The sequence below is a fragment of the Acipenser ruthenus genome, chromosome 12 (assembly GCF_902713425.1).
Source record: "Acipenser ruthenus chromosome 12, fAciRut3.2 maternal haplotype, whole genome shotgun sequence".
NCBI classification, from domain to species: Eukaryota; Metazoa; Chordata; class Actinopteri; order Acipenseriformes; family Acipenseridae; genus Acipenser; species Acipenser ruthenus.
In genome coordinates this window covers 2,320,818-2,328,954 of record NC_081200.1, presented here as the reverse complement: position 1 = coordinate 2,328,954, position 8,137 = coordinate 2,320,818, and positions in this window count along the sequence as shown.

Below are 8,137 nucleotides of genomic sequence, written 5' to 3'. Positions count from 1 at the left end.
CCGGGAAAAGCTATAACTGAATTACTTAGAGAAGACTGTTTAATGTCATCACGAGGCTATTTCTAAAAGCAGACTTGAAACACATTCTTGAACTAACTCGTGAGTTCAATTTTGTGAATAGGAACCATTATGCCAGCTGGGTTGCAAAGGTGTTCCGTATTAATATCCCATGTACACATGCTTTAAATCTGCTGCTGAACTTAAAGCTTGCAGCTGGACAGATAACAGAAATTAAAAGAAGACAAGGATTCCTGCATGTTCCCCTCCAGCTCAAATAGTTATTGGATTGGGACACTTGGGGTACATGGGTATTGTTTCTCCTTTCATCATTTTGTGATTGTTGTAAATTACACCAAAAGCTTTGAAATGAGCCTCTTTCATCCCTGCCTGACCTGGCCTTTGAGAAGGTTCAAATACTGTTTCAAAACAATGACACTGGGTAAACGCTCATTCCATGTAACACAATGATGCCCCTGCAGTCCGCCTCCGACTGTTCTTCAAATGATCCCCAGTAACATAGCTACTCCAGCCCGTCCAGGTAGACTGCTACAGGTTTTCATTATTCTCTGATATTATTTGTACAGTCTGTTGTGAACTCCCCTTTCTTCTATACAATGCATGCCTTCTAGTCCTAAAGCGAGCTTGAATATAACACGGGTTGACCTTGCCTGCACTTCCTAATCTTCCAATGCATCTCACCTTACTGGGGTGACTCTAACCTGTCCTCCTAACTCACACTGCACTATAGTCCTGGGATTAACCTGGCTGCCCTTCCATGCTCTTTCTCTTCACCTGATCAATTCAATGGCTGTTGGATGAAGCCCTTGCAAGCAGAGGCAGGTTAACCGTTTCTTTACCCAGGAGCGTAATAATTCCGGCCATCGCATTCACTACTTCACTGTCAGCCTGCTCTTCAGCAGAATCTCAAAAGCCATCTCTGCGTCCTTGCCAATCACACTTTGACCGTGTCCAACAATGGGTCAGAATGACTTCTAAAGGCACCATTGATTTTGATTTTCACTGCAGACGTATCTACTTCAGTGAAGAGAGAATCTCCCTTGTCACTGGTGGCCAGGTCACATTTAGGTAAAAAAAAACAAACAAACATGAACTCCAGGCTTTTTTTGTGTCTCTATTTGCACATTTTATAACTGAGCTTTTTTTTTTTTTTTTTTAATTTAGTAGTCGCCAATATTTTTTTTTTTTTTTTTCTCCCAATTTAGAATTTCCAATTATTATTTAGGCTAAGCTCAGCGCTATCACCCCTGTGCTAACTCGGGAGAGGCGTAGACGAACACACGCTGTCCTCCGAAGCGTGTGCCATCAGCTGACCGCTTCTTTTCACACTGCAGGCCCACCATGCAGCCACCTCAGAGCTACAGTGTCGTTGGACAACGCAGCTCTGGGCAGCTTACAGGCAAGCCCACAGGCACCCGGCCAGACTACAGGGGTCGCTGGTGCGCGGTGAGCCGAGGACACCCTGGCCGACCTAACCCTCCCTCCCTCCCCCCGGGCGGCGCTCGGCCAATTGTGAAAATCTGAGACATAGTTTACACTGTGCAGCCAGATCAGAGTGTAGCACAAAAGGCACAATTACAATTATACATTTACATTTAGTAGTATGACCACAATAGAGCAGTTGGAAATAAAAAAGAAAATAACAACATTTTTGGAATCGATAACCCTTTTGTTGTTGTTGTTATTATTATTGCATAGCACTGTACACAAGGATTGGTGCACATCTTCTGCAATTCTGTGTCTGGTGAAAGAAAGCATTGATGTCCTTCACACTAAGTATTTTCAGTACATGCCAGCTATATAAAGTACAGTACAGTCCCAGATCACTCAGAGTTTAGTCACAAGCCCTATCTAGTCTTAAAGAATGACTGCATTGTTATCAGCCTGGCTGAGGAGACAATGTGTGTGAATCTCAACAACGTGTAAACTGTGAATCACCATTGTTTCTCTCCGACAATGGCATCGGCCCACAAGGTATTTCACTAATACCCCGCGCCTTTCTCTGGGTGAGACTATAAACCACCCCTGTTAAAAGGAGCTCATAGTATGGATCTATCCCAGCCAATTTGTTTGCATAGTCTCCCAATTAAGTCAGCAGGAGGCCTGTGAAATGTGCAGTGCTCTGCCAGGCTAATGCATTCAGTGAGAGATGGTAACAGCTGTGGTTCGTAAGAGTGAGATCTCTGGATGAATGAGGCAGTGGAGGTGCTGGTAACAATCACATCAGGGAGGATGCAGAATTGAAGAACATGCAGCATGGAAACCTTATCACAACTGGCTATCCCTATCTGGCTGTCCATCTAGGGCTTCAGTGGCTCATTAGTTAGCCCCTTAGCTCCGGGCTGGAAGCTGAAAAGGTCACTGGTTCAAATGTTGCCTGGGGGTAAGCTCAGCTGAACACTGGTTCTGGAGCACCAGTCTTAGAGTGACAGCACCATTCACAAAAGTTTTAAGGCTTGTTTTTAAAAAAAAAAATATATAGCCTATTTTGTTAAAACCATTTTTAATTGTTTTCACAGAGGGTTTATTAATTCTCAATTTTAAAAGCACTGTTTAACGTAAGAGAATTGGTTGACCACTACTTCCCATCTGTTACCAGTCCTGCAGAATTATATTATTATTATTTATTTCTTATCCAGGGTGACTTACAATTGTTACAAGATATCACATTATACATTATTTCACATTATACAGATATCATTATTTTTTACATACAATTACCCATTTATACAGTTGGGTTTTTACTGGCGCAATCTAGGTAAAGTACCTTGCTCAAGGGTACAGCAGCAGTGTCCCCCACCTGGGATTGAACCCACAACCCTCCGGTCAAGAGTCCAGAGCCCTAACCACTACTCCACACTGCTGCCCCTTATAAAATATAAGTGTGACTTTCACTGCAAATAAAATTAGACACATGCATAGACATTGCATAACTTCTTTTCAGCACTATTGTAGACTGAGAATATGGACTAGTGATGCATCAATATTGTGGAATCTTGGTGTGTTCTTAAATAACGGAACAGTGACACCATGGAAACAAGTGAAGAATACAGAATGCTGGTCGTCTTTCAACGAGGATCGCTAGGAACCCGAACCAGCATTTCTGTGAGGTTTCGTCACATTAAAGTATGCCAGGTGAGGTGATACTGTATCAAGGGACTCAAAACTGACACGAGGGTGTAGAGCATAAAGGATCACACACACACACACACACACAGACACACATCACTGCCGATCAAAGGAAACAAGACTGATGCATTACACAGTGCTTCCCACCTGTGCTTATTGTGCCATTTTAAACCACTTCTGTTTTCACAGATTAGTCATTAGATCTCACTGGTAGGTAGGCTATTAAAATAATAAAAAGCAAAGCACCACGCTCCGTATGTATACAGGTATGTATGAACAGGTATGTATGAACAGGTTTGCACGACCGTATTAATCAGATAAATGATGGGTGTGCTTGAAGAAACCAGTACAGCATCAGAAACAAGTGCAGGTGGGCACAGTGGGGTATCCCATTGATTCTAGAGGTAAAGAGTTTCATACTATGTAAGAATGATATGCTCCCTGTAATACTGGACCAGGGTCCGTGTGACGCAGGGTAAAAGAGCCCTAACTAGTCTACTAGTCTATTGGGATTGGGGAACAACCTTACACAGCTATTAAGCTCAGTAGTTATTTACCTTCTTCTTTTAAATAAGGGCTGTATGTTAAGATGAAAGGGAAGCCCTTGAAGACGAGTGATGTTTGGTTTAGAGTGGACAGAGGGCAAACATTCCAAACCACGGCTCACAACAACCTCTGTGTTTACTGACACACACACACACACACTCTCTCTCGCACACTTTGAGCAGAGAGAAACCGCCAGCGGCCTGGCTGGGGCCAGCACTCAGGCTGGACAATGGAGACAATGCTTGTAGCCGATGCTTGTCAACACTCTTAGGAGTGTTACAGTGCCCAAGACTTTAGTTCAATATTTGTGGAAAGCCCCCAGAGTAACAGCTGCTGGTCGCTGCTGGTTGGGGTGAGCGTGACGCTGCTGGCTTCTGCGAGGTCAGATCGGAGAGCTGGCACAAGCACAGGGGCAGGTGAACAAACAGGAAGAGAGGGAGCCGAGGTGTGGGCTCTGAATTCATCAAGGCTTGCAACCGTGTGTCTCAGTGCTGTTAACTAGAAGCATGCTTCTTTCGAAAAGATATGTAAAGCTTTAAAGTAAAGAGCTGTTTTGAAACCTTACAAAAGTTTTACCGTAGTTAAACACGGTAAATTAGACAGGTATGCTAAAGCTTAGAAAACACATAATAGAATAACATGCTGCAGTTCAAAATTACTGGGATCATTTCTGTTTCTTTCTTTCTTTTTTTAAACAAGGGAAAGGATGAAAAAGTTTGAAATCATTACCTTTGACACTTTTAAAATTTTTTTACATGTATGTTGATTACAGGTGCCTCAGTTGAAGCCACCTAACCTGATGAGAACACGAGAACTTATGTCTGGTGCATTTAATTCAGTGTTTAGACCTGCTTTTGCTGTACCTTGCAAGTGCAATTGAAAAGGAGCAGAAGAGCTGTGTTGTAACTGCAGTTACAATGCACTGAAACAGCACCACTGCTTTTCTTGTATACAGATCAGCTGCTAAGCAACTAGAAAGCACTATTGTTTCTGAGGGGTTCAGTCTCTAAGAGCGAACAGATAACCGATAACCGTGCTCTCCCCGTGTTCAGTGACCCTCTCGATAGCCGTGCTCTCCCCGTGTTCAGTGACCCTCTCGATAACTGTGCTCTCCCCGTGTTCAGTGACCCTCTCGATAGCCGTGCTCTCCCCGTGTTCAGTGACCCTCTCGATAGCCGTGCTCTCCCCGTGTTCAGTGACCCTCTCGATAACCGTGCTCTCCCCGTGTTCAGTGACCCTCTCGATAACCGTGCTCTCCCCGTGTTCAGTGACCCTCTCGATAGCCGTGCTCTCCCCGTGTTCAGTGACCCTCTCGATAGCCGTGCTCTCCCCGTGTTGTGACCCTCTCGATAGCTGTGCTCTCCCCGTGTTCAGTGACCCTCTCGATAACCGTGCTCTCCCCGTGTTCAGTGACCCTCTCGATAGCCGTGCTCTCCCCGTGTTCAGTGACCCTCTCGATAGCCGTGCTCTCCCCGTGTTCAGTGACCCTCTCGATAACCGTGCTCTCCCCGTGTTCAGTGACCCTCTCGATAGCTGTGCTCTCCCCATGTTCAGTGACCCTCTCGATAGCTGTGCTCTCCCCGTGTTGTGACCCTCTCGATAGCCGTGCTCTCCCCGTGTTCAGTGACCCTCTCGATAGCTGTGCTCTCCCCGTGTTCAGTGACCCTCTCGATAGCCGTGCTCTCCCCGTGTTCAGTGACCCTCTCGATAACCGTGCTCTCCCCGTGTTCAGTGACCCTCTCGATAGCTGTGCTCTCCCCGTGTTCAGTGACCCTCTCGATAGCCGTGCTCTCCCCGTGTTCAGTGACCCTCTTGATAACCGTGCTCTCCCCGTGTTGTGACCCTCTCGATAGCCGTGCTCTCCCCGTGTTCAGTGACCCTCTCGATAGCTGTGCTCTCCCCGTGTTCAGTGACCCTCTCGATAGCCGTGCTCTCCCCGTGTTCAGTGACCCTCTCGATAGCCGTGCTCTCCCCGTGTTCAGTGACCCTCTCGATAGCCGTGCTCTGCTTGCTTACCTGCTTGTAGAAACAGTAACCTGTATACACTGCTTATCAGAGCTCTCACCAGGACTGTAAATAACAGAGTTTTTCAGTGAGGTCCCAGTGCAGACTGCAGTGAGCTAAAAAAATACACAAAATATACACAGCATGTCATAAGCTTGCAAGGAAAAAAAAAAAAAACAAATAGTTCACTAACTGAATGGGCATCAACTTACATATTGAAAATTAATACTGTAGTCTATTTGTGCTCTTGTCTACTCGAGAAACCCTCCCACACTTTAAGGAAGCCACCAATTACACTTAATATTTATATATTGCATACAATGTACACTGTATACATCATAGATTTAACATAGCCAACATCTCACCCATTTTTCTAAATATTAATGGTCCACTAATTGGGGGGCTTAAATTAGGATCATTTCAAACATGCTCCACATTGCTATATATAATATTATTATCTGTAAGGCTTCAGATAAACAAGACAGTAACCCCTAAAGCTCTACAGCAGCCACTGCACCGGGATATATTGTAAACCAAGGGTGTCCAATCACAGTCCAGGTTTAACAGGTAGCATTATATAATGAACTACTTCAGGGTCTGGATGGAGGTTTCATTGGTTGACTAAACAATTTAGAGCAGGGTTAGAACAAAGACCAGGAGTAGAAGGGTCAACTTTAGACACCCCTGCTGTAAACGCAAAATCAATGTGTACCATTACTAACCATGTATTAGCACTGCAATAACTCATTCCTGCACTTAAAAATGATGTAATGACACGTGCTGAAAAGCAACAAAAGATGGAGGAAAAAAAACTGTATATAAAAAGTAGCAGGAGCCTGCTTGTGTGAAGCCTATACATAAACGCCAGCCCCTTCATATGTTTGCACAGGGTTTAAGGACTGCTAAGATACTATTCTTGCCAGTTAAGTAATGTCACCAGACCTCTTCTGGTTTTGCCGCTCAACAACACTTTAGAAATGAAAGAACCGGTCCGTGCCTCCTGCTCAGGACAAGTGCTGTGCCGTCAGCAGCAGCATTGTGAACGAGATCGGCCACACTGTGGCTACACTTTCATCCTGGCAACCGAGGCCCTTTATTACACTGTGTTTACCTAAAGGATGAGCTGCTAGGCTCAGGGCCTCACCTGCTTCCCTTACAGCAGTCATGAATATGCACATAATCCTCCTAAAACCATGCATCCCACCAGCCTCGGCATCGCCAACATACTCCCTTTCACTAGGTTGTTTGGCTCGCCCTTATCCATGGCAACTCTCATCTCCACATGAAAGTCGGCTGTCATAAGCCAAGCCTGTCCCTTTCCCCCCCATGCTCATTCTCTCCCTTTATCTTGTTGTATCTATTGATGTTTACCTTCGAGCCTGGATGATCAGTGTCCAGTAAATCGAATTCTACCAGTAGTCTTATTCTCCTTTGTTAGAAGAGGCTTTTTTTTAGTGTGTGAAGAAATGCCAGCTTTACCGAACAGTCCAGGAGAAAGGATATTGGGCTCGGAAGATAGCATCGGCATATGAAATTTATTAAACTGACCCAAATCCCTTACAAAACTGAATTTGTTTATAATAATCTAGCATTGCTATATAGGAGGTAGTTGGTTTCCCCTCTGCTCCAATGTTTACCAGTTCAGGAAGATTCACTAGAATGTAAAGGAATCTAATTACACCACTGAAATCTGAACTGTGTTATGTGGTTCAATGTAAGGGCACATTTTACAGCATGCAAGTGAGTTTGATGTGATTATTAGCAACAGAAACACTTAAATCAATTGTGATAGGCTCGAAAAGATTATATGCACCCTTCCTTCCTAAATTCTAACGTGATTGACAAAAAGCATAAATACAAATTCATTTTTCACCAGCTTAATTTTCAATAAAGTTTGGTGCTATTTTTCAGCATGAGAACAGATTCTCTTAAACAAGTTTGCTAAACCAGAGGGGATACATATCTTCCATATTAATACACTTGCACTTCACCTATCGCAATACAATTTTTTATGTATTTTTTAAAGGAATTTGTAGAAGATTACTGTATATTGTACTGTGCATTAGTTCACAAAGTAAGAATTGTCACTTTGCTAATTGTTTCATTTTTTGGTTTTATCATCACTATCAACTAAACTGGCGCTATGCAAAGATATTACAAAACTGGTGAAGGCCAGCTAGTTCTCAAGGGGTATGTATAGAGTGATAGCATAAGGATGTCTGCTCTTCAACCATAAGGCAGGAATGACAGTATATTTCACTTTGCAGAAAAGACTAAAGAATGGCTTGTAAACATTAAACTGATGACTGTGTGGGTCAGTTGATAGAAGCTGCATTCCATAGTCTTATTATACCCAATTATTCTTAACTTGAATTATTCACAAACTGGTAAGACAGGATGAAATATTGACAGTTTTTTTGCCTAGGTGCAAAAGTATACA